This window comes from Ruditapes philippinarum, unplaced genomic scaffold (assembly GCF_026571515.1).
Source record: "Ruditapes philippinarum isolate M1 unplaced genomic scaffold, ASM2657151v2 ctg2275_1_1_1_1, whole genome shotgun sequence".
NCBI classification, from domain to species: Eukaryota; Metazoa; Mollusca; class Bivalvia; order Venerida; family Veneridae; genus Ruditapes; species Ruditapes philippinarum.
The window spans coordinates 38,865-52,175 of record NW_026855491.1 but is presented as its reverse complement, the minus strand read 5'-3'; positions in this window follow the sequence as shown (position 1 = coordinate 52,175).

Genomic DNA, 13,311 nt, shown 5'->3' with positions numbered 1-13,311 from the left:
ATAACAAATCAATATTTCATAATTAAGATTTTATATATCGTTAAAACGAAATAAGATTTCTAATTGGGAATTATTATCTCGTAAAAACGAATTCAATTCCGGGAGAAAGTGTGGAAAATGTCACTTCAAGTGTTCCTTAATTTTCAACATTATTGTAGCTATGATTTTTTTAAAAATTTTTTTCATTTTATTTTCATATATTTTGCACTTATTATGGTATTTATGGTTAAAAATGAATATTTAAAAATTATTTTGAAATGTCGAAAAGTGTCTTTTCAATGCCATAAACACAACACAAACCGAGACAAAAAGTGTTGTAAAATATATTCTGTGCACCCCCCCCCACACACACACAAAAACAATTAAAAAAAAACAAAAAAAAAACAAACAAACAACAGGTCTTAAAAATGGAAACAGTAGGATTCGAACCATTGACCTTTCACACATCAGTCAATCACTTAACCGGCTGTACTACTGCGGAAGTAACAACGTTTACATTTTGAGCAGATAAGACTTTTACTAACATTAGTTTTTATAGTTTTTTTTTTATTTTATGCTTTTCAGTGGATTACTGATTTATCCGAGAAAACAATATTTGATAATTTCACAGTGAAAAAGATAAAAATATAATCGTCACTTGCTGAACGACCTATCCTGTGATTTCAACTCTGATCTTGGACAATACATAAATAATATTTCATGCCCACATAAAAGATTTTATGTCATTGGACCCTATTTGTGACGTCCGAAACTTAACGATGTTAATCAGACTTTAGCTAAATGCATAAATTATGCTTTACCCAATCAGATGTTTACATTTTAGCATGTGATGTTTCTAAGCAAATAGATAGCAGATAAGCCATATCTTTGTTCATTTTGGCGTACATCGTTTGTTGCCAATTTCTAAAAGAAAAAATAAAACCACCTCCTCCAACTCCACCACCTCTTTTGAAATGTTGCCAAGATCAGGGTCCATGTAAATATGATGCATGCTTTTTTACTTATTAATCTAGTCTTTTTTGTTTTCTCGTTAATACATCATGTCTTATGTTATTACATCTTGATTCTTTGTAAAGGCGATTTTTGCCTCCCAGTTAGTTCCTTTTCTTTTATTAAACTATGTTATTAAATCTATTTGTGTATTTAGTATAATTAATAATGCTAGTTTATGGCATTTTTAATAAATGCCCGATTTTCATTCAAATCATGTGTTGTTTTCCCTTTGTTCCCTAACGAGTTCCACCGATCCTGTGATTTCAACTCTGATCTTGGACAATACATAAAATTATATTATGCGAGCCTCTGGCGAGCATAATATTTAATTCAACAAGTGCAATAAATTCAGTAATGACCTTACACGAATTTTAATATTCCATTTATCACAAACCCAAAATAAAGACCGTTTAAAGTTAAATAAGAGTCATTTTCATTGACGCGCCTATAGTATAACGCTAACATTCAGTGCGTCTTTACACTATGTTTGTATAATGCTTATGACGTCACGTCAAAATATATGCACGGCCGTGCAATACCATTTTTACGGAGTCGCAAAATCGGCACGGGTGTGTGATAAAAAGTAATCTTAAACTTAGAAGTGCATACTTTATCACATTCTTAACAAAAATACAGAAAACAACAAATATTTACCATCTTGCTAAAAAATAAGTGATTATAATCTAATTTGAAATTTAAAGATCAAGTTAAAAACAACAATAACAACACCATATTTTCATGGAATCATAAAATGTCCGACACCGGGTGATTGCTACGTGTGCTTGCCATACCATGGCAGCTCTCGAAAAATTTGGAATCTAGTCACGGTTTTGAGAAAATTTTACATCATTTGATATACATTAGAATTCCGGGTACCCTCAAATAAATTTCCAGGATATCTTAAAGTAACAGCAAAGTTATCTATACTAATATTACTTGTAAAAAATGGAGTAATATTTTTTTGACCATATATAAAAGTCACGTGGCTTGGCCACATAGTAGAGGTGTTAAAATATAATTGTGATACACCCTTTGTTAGCCATTGAAATAGTATTTTATGTATAAAGGATTTCCAAAAATGGTTATTATTCAGAGCGGGCGCAATGGTGCATTGGTAACACTGTTTGCCTTCAAATCAAGGGGTCGTGAGTTCGATTCCCCGCTACTCCAATGAACGAATAAATGACTACAAGACTGACAAAACCAGGACAAAGACACATAATGACGGCAACGATAGAAACAAGAGAAGACATTTACGGAACAGGAAACAAGTACCGAAAATACAAGACCGAAGACGACGATCGATAACAGAAGGAAGAACGGAGACAAGAACTGACAATAAGCGAACAGAGACGAGGACTGCTAACAGAAGAACAGAGACAGGGACCGATAACAGAGGAACTGACAACAAACGACAGAGATGGTGACCGATAACAGAAGAACAGAGACAGGGACCGATAACAGAGGAATTGACAACAAACGACTGATAACAGAATAACAGGACAGGGACCGATAACAACACAACTGACAACAAACGACAGAGACGGGGACCGATAACAGAGTAACAGGACAGGGACCGATAACAGCACAACTGACAACAAGCGACAGAGACGTGGACCGATAACAGAATAACAGGACAGGCACCGTTAACAGAAGAACTGACCACAAGCGTCAGAGACGTGGACCGATAACAGAATAACAGGACAGGAACCGATAACAGATGAACAATTGACAACAAGAAAACGGAGACTAGAACTGATAACAGAAGAAAAGAGACGAGAACCAATTACAGAAGAACGAACAAGAGAACTGAATACGGGACAGATAACTGACAACAAGACAATGAAGACGAGGATTTATACAGAAAAATAGTGGCAGATAGATAGATAACAGAATGATATAGACGAGGACTGAGGACAGAAGAATTGACAACATGAAAACGGAGACCAGGACTGATTATATATAGTACAGTAGTAGTACAAAGACGAGAATGTATGAACGAAGACGACGACCGATTACAGAAAACAGAGACGAGTACAACAAATGAACTGAGACCGACGACCGATTACAGAAAACAGAGACGAGTACAACAAATGAACTGAGACCGACAGCCGATTACAGAAAACAGAGACGAGTACAACAAATGAACTGCGACCGACGGCCGATTACAGAAAACAGCGACGAGTACAACAAATGAACTGAGACCGACGACCGATTACAGAAAACAGAGACGAGTACAACAAATGAACTGAGACCGACGGCCGATTACAGAAAACTGAGACGAGTACAACAAATGAACTGAGACCGACGACCGATTACAGAAAACAGAGACGAGCACAACAAATGAACTGAGACAAGGCCAGATTACAGAAGAACGAAGATTACGACCAATAACAGAAGGATTGACATCAGAGAAATGCGACGAGAACAATAACAGAAGAAGGAGGACGACGACCAATAACAGAAAAACGAACACCAAAACCAAAAAGTACCTACAGAAGTAGCTTAAGGTCTTCAGCGTACCCGTTTATATATACATGACGTGAACGCTGAAGATAACCCCGTAAAGAAAGTCCACCAATTATCGTGCCAGAAATCTGACACGCTCGTATTTCACCGAACATGCCATGAAGTAAAGTGAAGCATACCTTGATAAAACTATATATAATCTGTTGATGAGCCAAGGACCTAATAGTTTCCGAAAGGTAAAAATTTCGGCACTTGGCCGCCATAAATTGATGTTTTACAGTTAAATAGGCAATTTTAATGACGGTATTAATATTTTAATACTTTAATTGGTATAGAACGATATTAAAATAATTGTTTCATCGTGAAATGCACAAGAATTGATTGGGTCAAGTGTATTTGCAAGTGAAAAACAAGAATAAATCAACTTATGCTATTCTGGTAAGGTTTCGTAACGGGTCTAATCCAAAACTTTAATGCCCCATCAGATGAAAAACAAAAATGTTAAATAGCGGCTTATAAAGTTTTGGAAGCCAGAACTAACACAGAAGGTGTCTTAATCCCCTCACATATACGCACGCTGTGCAAATATAAGTAGGCATCTGAGTAGCCACTCTATGCGCTTGCATACATGAAATACTCGAAAGCTCTATATCTAGCAGATAAGGCAGGAAAGAGTGTAGAGCTCGCTGTGTAAACGCCTTAAAATTTTCAGCACTATCTTTAATATTACTTCTATATTACTATTATATTGGCCTATAGGAAAATGTCCCTGTAATTGAATTATCTCCCCTTTTAGAAAAATCTTGTCCGTTACATACGTCTATAATTATAAGAGATGTCAACATAAAACTTTCTAGGTAGATGGATCTCAATCTATAGATGTGCAGTGTACAAGAAATGTATCTCTGCCTTGCCTCATTTTTGAGTTATTGCCCTTTGTTCATTTTTACATTTTAAATTTTGTCAGGGACATAACTTGGAAACCATAACAGGTATCAACAAGAAACTTTGTAGGTAAATATATCTCAATTATAAGAAGTGCAATGCAAAGGACAGTTATTTTGCCTTGACTAATTCTTGTATTATTGAAGTTTGAACTTTGTCCTGGGACATAACTCTGAAACTACAAAAGCTTTACTTTCCTGAGTCGAAAACCTCTTTGAGGAGCATCCCACGGTTTAATTAAACCAGGGATAGATCTACCAGTGATTTACAGTTCAATAATTAACCAGACATACAAGTGTTACCAATCTTTTCAATTGAATGAAATTTTTGATCATCTGAAAATAATACAATGTATTGACAAACCATACAAAAAATGCAATGGTGTTAGAAAAAAAGGCAATATAAAATTCAAAATTTAAAACATAGTAAATTGAAACTGTCTTGTAACACACTGTTTCAATCCATTGTTACCATAAATTCTTGCTACTCACCTTGTTAGTTTGAATAAAACATGTATACCAGTATCCAGAAAACTTTTTATACCCCCGCCCCCGCCACAACGAAGTTGTAGGAAGGGGGGTATACTGGAATCAATTTGTCCTTGTCAGTCCGGCTGTCACCCCGTCCGGCTAACTGGCTGTCAGTCGGCTGTCTGGCTGTCAGTCAGTTTTTCCTTGTCCACCCAGTAACTTAAGATTCCTTTGACCTACAGTCCTCATTTCTAGTATTTAGATTCGTCATGATGAGTAGATGATCCCTATTGATTTTGAGGTCATCAGGTCAATATCACAGGGGCCTTAACTTAAAAAAGCTTGTCCGCCCAATAACTTAAGATTCCTTTGACCCACAGTCTTCATATTTAGTATTTAGATTGGCCATGATAAGTAGTGAAAAGAAGATTGCAAATATCAGCAATCATTTCAGTGAGAAGGAATAAGTAAATATCAGCAATCATTTCAGTGAGAAGGAAAAAACAAATATCAGCGATCTTTTCAGTGTTAAGGTTAAAGCAAATATCAGCATTCAATTCAGTGAGAAGGAGAAAGTAAATATCAGCAATCATTTCAGTGAGAAGGAAAAAACAAATATCAGCAATCATTTCAGTGTTAAGGTAAAAGCAAATATCAGCATTCAATTCAGTGAGAAGGAGAAAGTATATATCAGCAATAATTTCAGTGAGAATGAGAAAGAAGATATCAGCAATCATTTCAGTGTTAAGGTAAAAGTAAACATCAGCAATCATTCAGTGTTTAGGTAAAAGTAAATATCAGCAATTATTTCAGTGAGAAGGAGAAAGTAAATATCAGCAATCATTTCAGTGTTAAGGTAAAAGCAAATATCAGCATTCATTTCAGTGAGAAGAAGAAAGTTAATATCAGCAATCATTTCAGTGAGAAGGAAAAAACAAATATCAGCAATCATTTCAGTGAGAAGGAAAAACCAAATATCAGCAATCATTTCAGTGAGAAGGAGAAAGTTAATATCAGCAATCATTTCAGTGAGAAGGAAAAAACAAATATCAGCAATCATTTCAGTGTTAAGGTAAAAGCAAATATCAGCATTCATTTCAGTGAGAAGAAGAAAGTTAATATCAGCAATCATTTCAGTGAGAAGGAAAAAACAAATATCAGCAATCATTTCAGTGAGAAGGAAAAACCAAATATTAGCAATAATTTCAGTGAGAAGGAGAAAGTTAATATCAGCAATCATTTCAGTGAGAATGAGAAAGAAGATATCAGCAATCATTTCAGTGTTAAGGTAAAAGTAAATATCAGCAATCATTCAGTGTTTAGGTAAAAGTAAATATCAGCAATTATTTCAGTGAGAAGGAGAAAGTAAATATCAGCAATCGTTTCATTGAGAAGGAGAAAGTAAATATCAGCACTCATTTCAGTGTTAAGGTAAAAGTAAATATCAGCACTCATTTCAGTGCTAAGGTAAAAGTAAATATCAGCAATCATTTCAGTGAGAATGAGAAAGAAAATGTCAGCAATCATTTCAGTGTTAAGGTTAAAGTAAATATCAGCAATCATTTCAGAATTAGAATCAGCAATCATTTATGTGTTAAGGTTATTGTAAATATCAGCAATCATTTAAATGTTTAGGTTATTGTAAATATCAGCAATCATTTAAGTGTTGATATTATTGTAAATATCATCAATCATTTCAGTGTTAAGGTAATAGCAAATATCAGTCATCATTTCAGTGAAAAGGACAAAGCAAATATCAGCCCTCATTTAAGTGTGAATAAAAACATTTTTAGAGTTTGTCTTCATTTGACAGGATTAGCATCATGCCAGCCATTTTACTTATTTACTTTTTTAATGACTTTTGGGTTTTGTATAATTAAAGAAAATTATAGTGTCAATGGTATAAGATTGTAACACAATGAAATGAAATATAATAGTCTATAAAAGTTGATTAAATACTCCAACTTTTAAATGATATATATTAACCTCTAGATAGTGTCAAGCTTTTTTCACTTTGTGTGCTTATGTTCGTTGTTACTCTAATAAATACAAATATCTCAAATTGAATATGTTAAATTTTGTCACTGTATATATGTATAATTATGTATAATTTTTGTTAATAAAAAAATACAAAAAAAACAAAAACAAAGTGAAATTTTATATATTTAATCGTCCATTCTCCGGGAAATAGTGCTATCCAAAGAGAAACAATAACAAAAGAAAAATGTCCCCAATTTCATTGATTAATCGGTTTTTTTTCATTACCTCAGATATGTCTAATTTGTGACTGAAAATATTTCATGAATATGTATAGATTTTTAGCTCAACTTAAAAAAACAAAAACAAATAAAATAAAAATAAAGGTATTGTTACAGTCATGTTGACATTGCAATTGCCATCCACACATTTGTACCTCGATCATAACTTTTAAGTTGTTGGTGTATTGTTCCATACTTGGCCACTAAACCCCTTGGGACAAGACCTTGAAGTGGACCAGACTAAATATGACCTTCATTCATAAATGACCTTGACCTTCAAGGTTAAATGGTTTTGCTTTATTTTTGCTATTTTTTGCTGTTGATGTTTTTTGTGTGAATGGATTGTCTTGAAACTTTAACATAAAAATCTGCTAGGATAGATCTTCAAAATAACCTGATAGACCTTACCCTTCACTTATGAATGACTTGACCTTGAAGGTAAATTTATTAAAAATTTTCCTTTTTTTTGCTGTAAATGGCTTTAACTTTGTTGTTTATAAATGGATTAACTTCTTATTAAGACAGAACATTCTTTAAGATAAAACCTCTGAGTATGTTATTCTCAAATTGACATTGGCTCATTGATAACCTTGAAGGTTACATGACTGAATGTTCACTGATTTTTGCTATAATTGACTGTAATCTGATAAAAATACTAGGACTAAAAACCATTTAAACAAGACCTTAAAGGTTGAACTGACCTTGACCTTGAGTGTTAAATAATCTTGACCATCAAGGCCAAATTATTGAATTTTTAGTTCTAGATTTAAAATTTAATTTTGATATCAGCTGACATAGATTTTCAGTTAGTGAACTTCTTTCTTGTCCCTTGATGTACAGCTATTAATTGTGGATCATATACACAGTTAAGATGTAAAAATAAACTTTGATATAAGCGGACCTATATTTTGACCTAGTGTCCCGGCATGTCCACTCATGCACTACAGTGTGTAATTCACGCACAAAATTTTACATGCTCGCATAAAAATCGTAAGCACGGGGTACATGCACGCAAAGTAAAATCATGAAGAATGAATGTTTGGGATAGCCTAATATGCATATCAACTAAGTGTTGTTGCCATCTACCGATTGTTAGGAACAGACTTTACCCGGTCTCTATTGCATGTTGGCTTTCAAAAAGTCATCTCGGTCTGATTTGTAAATATTTTAGCAAAGTCTTGACGTCACATGTCAAGGGGTCAAGACGAAACTAGTCTATCTGACATTTTTTCAAGAAAGGTTTTTTATGCTCTCCGAAAAATTTCGGGGGAGCATATAGTCGTCGGGTTGTCCGTCCGCCAGTCCGTACGTACGACCCCAATTCGTGTCCGGCCCATACCTTTGTTATTTGAAGTCAGATTTTAAAACTATTTCACAGAAATGATCACCATATTGAGACAACGTGTCGCGCGCAACATTTGGTCGCTACCTTGAAGGTCAATGTCACAGCATGAACTTGCAGCAAAATCATGTCCGGTCCATAACTTCGTTATTTGAAGTCGGATTTTAAGACTATTTCACAGAAATGATCACCATATTGTGACGATGGGTTGCACACATTTAGGTCGCTTCCTTGATGTCAAGGTCACAGCATGACCTTGCAGCAAAATTGTCCACGGGCAATAGCTTTGTTATTTGAAGTCGGATATTAAAACTATTTCACAGAAATGATCACCATATTGAGATGACATGTCACAAGTAAATTTGGGTCGCTACCTTGAAGGTCAAGGTCACAGCATGACCTTGCAGCAAAATCGTGTCCGGCCCAAAATAACGTTATTTGAAGTCGGATTTAACAACTATTTCACAGAGATGATCACCATATTGAATCGACGTGTCGCATGCAACATTTGGGTCGCTTCCTTGAAGGTCAAGGTCACAGCATGACCTTGCAGCAAAATCGTGTCCGGTCCTTAACTTCGTTATTTGAAGTCGGATTTAACAACTATTTCACAGAAATGATCACCATATTGAGACGACGTGTTGCGCGCAACATTTTGGTGGCTACATTAAAGGTCAAGGTCACAGCATGACCTTGCAGTAAAATCGTATCCGGCCCATAACCTCGTTATTTGAAGTTGGATTTTACAAATATTTCACAAAAATGATCTTCATATTGAGACAATGTGTCATGCGCAACATTTGAGTTGCTACCTTGAACTTGCAGCAAAATCGTATCCAGCTTAGGACTTATTTAAGAAAATATGAATGCTTGAGGCATTTTATGGTACAAGTAACATCTTGAACTATAAACCTAGTATGGGTATGTTGAAGACGATAAGGTCGGATACCAAGAAAATGAAATTGACCTTGACCTTCAAAAGGTCAATACAAAATGGCCACTTAAAAATACTTAAATAAGTCATTAAAACTATGATACAATATGATGCAATTAATTATTTTTGCCAAAATCAAATGATTATTCAATATGATCAGATTTTAATGAGATTGGCCACCAAATATAGCGATTATAAGCCGAATATCTTAATTAACAGTATATACAGTACTGTTTTGCGAGTAAAGGTTTAAGACTAAGAAAAAAAATCACTTAATGTTTTGTTTACTTGACTTATATCTAACAATAAACTTAGTTTAATAATATTACCAAAGAATAAATATTTCGTAATAACAAATCAATATTTCATAATTAAGATTTTATATATCGTTAAAACGAAATAATATTCCTAATTGGGAATTATTATCTCGTAAAAACGAATTCAATTCCGGGAGAAAGTGTGGAAAATGTCACTTCAAGTGTTCCGTAATTTTCAACATTATTGTAGCTATGATTTTTTTAAAGTTTTTTCATTTTATTTTTATATATTTTGCACTTATTATGGTATTTATGGTTTAAAATGAATATTTAAAAATTATTTTGAAATGTCGAAAAGTGTCTTTTCAATGCCATAAACACAACACAAACCGAGACAAAAAGTGTTGTAAAATATATTCTGTGCACCCCCCCCCCCCCCAAAAAAAAAATAAATAAATAAATAAAACAAACAAACAACAGGTCTTAAAAATGGACACAGTAGGATTCGAACCATAGACCTTTCACACATCAGTCAATCACTTAACCGGCTGTACTACTGCGGAAGTAACAATGACGTTTAGATTTTTAGCAGATATGACTTTTACTAACATTAGTTTTTATAGTCTTTTTATCTTATGCTTTTCAGTGGATTACTGATTTATCCGAGAAAATTATATTTGATAATTTCACAGTGAAAAAGATAAAAATATAATCGTCACTTGCTGAAATGTTGAAATTAATAAAGAGCCGTTTTTCAGCACATTGTGAACATTACACATGCTGCATGTAGGTTTTTTGTGCGTTGTTTTGTTTGTATTTTTTGTTTTCTGCCGAAAATAATATCTGCATAATTCATTGTTAAGATTCAATTATAACTGCATTCAGATATACGATGGCTAATCGATAATATTAAATAGAGGATATTGAATGAGTGTAAGTTCAATACTGAATTTATTGCACGAGTTGAATAAAATTATATTATGCGAGCCTCTGGCGAGCATAATATTATTTAATTCAACGAGTGCAATAAATTCAGTAATGAACTTACACGAATCTAATATTCCATTTATCACATACCCAAAATAAAGACCGTTTAAAGTGAAATAAGAGTCATTTTCATTGACGCGCCTATAGTATAACGCTAACATTCAGCGCGTCTTTACACTATGTTTGTATAACGCTTATGACGTCACGTCAAAATATATGCACGGCCGTGCAATACCATTTTTACGGAGTCGCAAAATCGGAACGGGTGTGTGATAAAAAGTAATCTTAAACTTAGAAGTGTATACTTTATCACATTCTTAACAAAAATACAGAAAACATAAAATGTTTACCATCTTGTTTAAAAATAAGTGATTATAATCTAATTTGAAATTTAAAGATCAAGTTAAAAACAACAATAACAACACCATATTTTCATGGAGTCATAAAATGTCTGACACCGGGTGATTGCTACGTGTGCTTGCTATACCATGGCAGCTCTCGAAAAATTTGGAATCCAGTCACGGTTTTGAGAAAATTTTACATCATTTGATATACATTAGAATTCCGGGTACCCTCAAATAAATTTCCAGGATATCTTAAAGTAACAGCAAAGTTATCTATACTAATATTACTTGTAAAAAATGGAGTAATATTTTATTTGACCATATATAAAAGTCACGTGGGTTGGCCACATAGTAGAGGTGTTAAAATATAATTGTGATACACCCTTTGTTAGCCATTGAAATAGTATTTTATGTATAAAGGATTTCCAAAAATGGTTATTATTCAGAGCGGGCGCAATGGTGCAGTGGTAAAACTGTTTGCCTTCAAATCAAGGGGTCGTGAGTTCGATTCCCCGCTACTCCACTGAACAAATAAATGACTACAAGACTGACAAAACCAGGACAAAGACACATAATGACTGCAACGATAGAAACAAGAGAAGACATTTACGGAACAGGAAACAAGTACCGAAAGAACAAGACCGAAGACGACGATCGATAACAGAAGGAAGAACGGAGACAAGAACTGACAATAAGCGAACAGAGACGAGGATCGCTAACAGAAGAACAGAGACAGACCGATAGCAGAGGAACTGACAACTACGACAGAGACGGGGACTGATAACAGAATAACAGGACAGGGACCGATAACAGCAGAACTGACAATAAGCGAACAGAGACGAGGATCGCTAACAGAAGAACAGAGACAGACCGATAGCAGAGGAACTGACAACTACGACAGAGACGGGGACCGATAACAGAATAACAGGACAGGGACCGATGACAAAATAATTGGCAACATGAAAATGGAGACCAGGAATGATTACAGAAGTAAAGAGACGAGAATGGATGACAGAGGAACGATGACGACCGATTACAGAAAACAGAGACGAGAACCGATTACAGAAGAACGAAGATCACGACCAATAACAGAAAAAAACGAACACCAAAACCCAAAAGTACTCAGACAAAGTGTCTTTAATAAATGTATATTTTGCATGCACACGTTTAACCCCTTCACATATACGCACGCTGTGAAAATATAAGTAGGCATCTGAGTAGCCACTCTATTGAAATACATGAAAGCTCTATATCTAGCAGATTTTTGATCACCTGAAAAAAATACAATGTATTGACAAACCATACAAAACATGCAATGGTGTTATAAAAAAAAGTAAATATAAAATTGAAAATTTAACACATAATAAATTGAAACTGTCTTGTAACACACTGTTTCCTAACTATATTAAATAAATCAATCCATTGTTACCATAAATTCTTGCTACTTACCTTGTTAGTTTGAATAAAACATGTATACCAGTATCCAGAAAACTTTTTATACCGCCCCCCGCCATAACGAAGTTGTAGAAAGGGGGGGGGGTATACTGGAATCAGTTTGTCCTTGTCAGTCCGGCCGTCACCCTGTCCGGCCTACTGGCTGTCAGTCAGTTTTTCCTTGTCCACCCAATAACTTAAGATTCCTTTGACCCACAGTCTTCATATTTAGTATTTAGATTGGTCATGAAAAGTAGATGATCCCTATTGATTTTGAGGTCAAAAGTCAAGGCCACAGGGGCATTGACTAAAAAAAGCTTGTCTGCCCATTAACTTGAGATTCCTTTTACCCACAGTCTTCATATTTGGCATCGAGGTTAGTCATGATTAGTAGATTACACATATTGACTTTGAGGTCACTAGGTCAAAGGTCAAGGTCACAGGGGCCTTGTCTAAAATAGGTCAAAGGTCACACGTGAAAACTTGTCCGCCCAATAACTTAAGATTCCTTTGACGACCGGTCTTGATATTTGGCACGGAGGTTAGTCATGAATAGTAGATATCCCATATTGATTTTGAGGTCACTGGGTCAAAGGTTAAGGTCACAGGGACATTGACTTAAATAGCCTGTCAGCTCAATTGCTTAACAATGCTTTGGTCAACAGTCTTCATATTTGGTAATGAGGTTGTTTATGACTAGAAAATGAGCCTTATTGATTTTTAGGTGACTGTGTCAAAGGTCAAGGTCACAGGGATTTTTACTATAATAATCTTGTCTGCTCAAATGCTTAAGAATGCCTGTCCGCAGTGTATTGATTTTGACATTTTCTCATTTGAAGCATGTAGAATACATAACTGAGCAATGCGCTGGCTTTGGA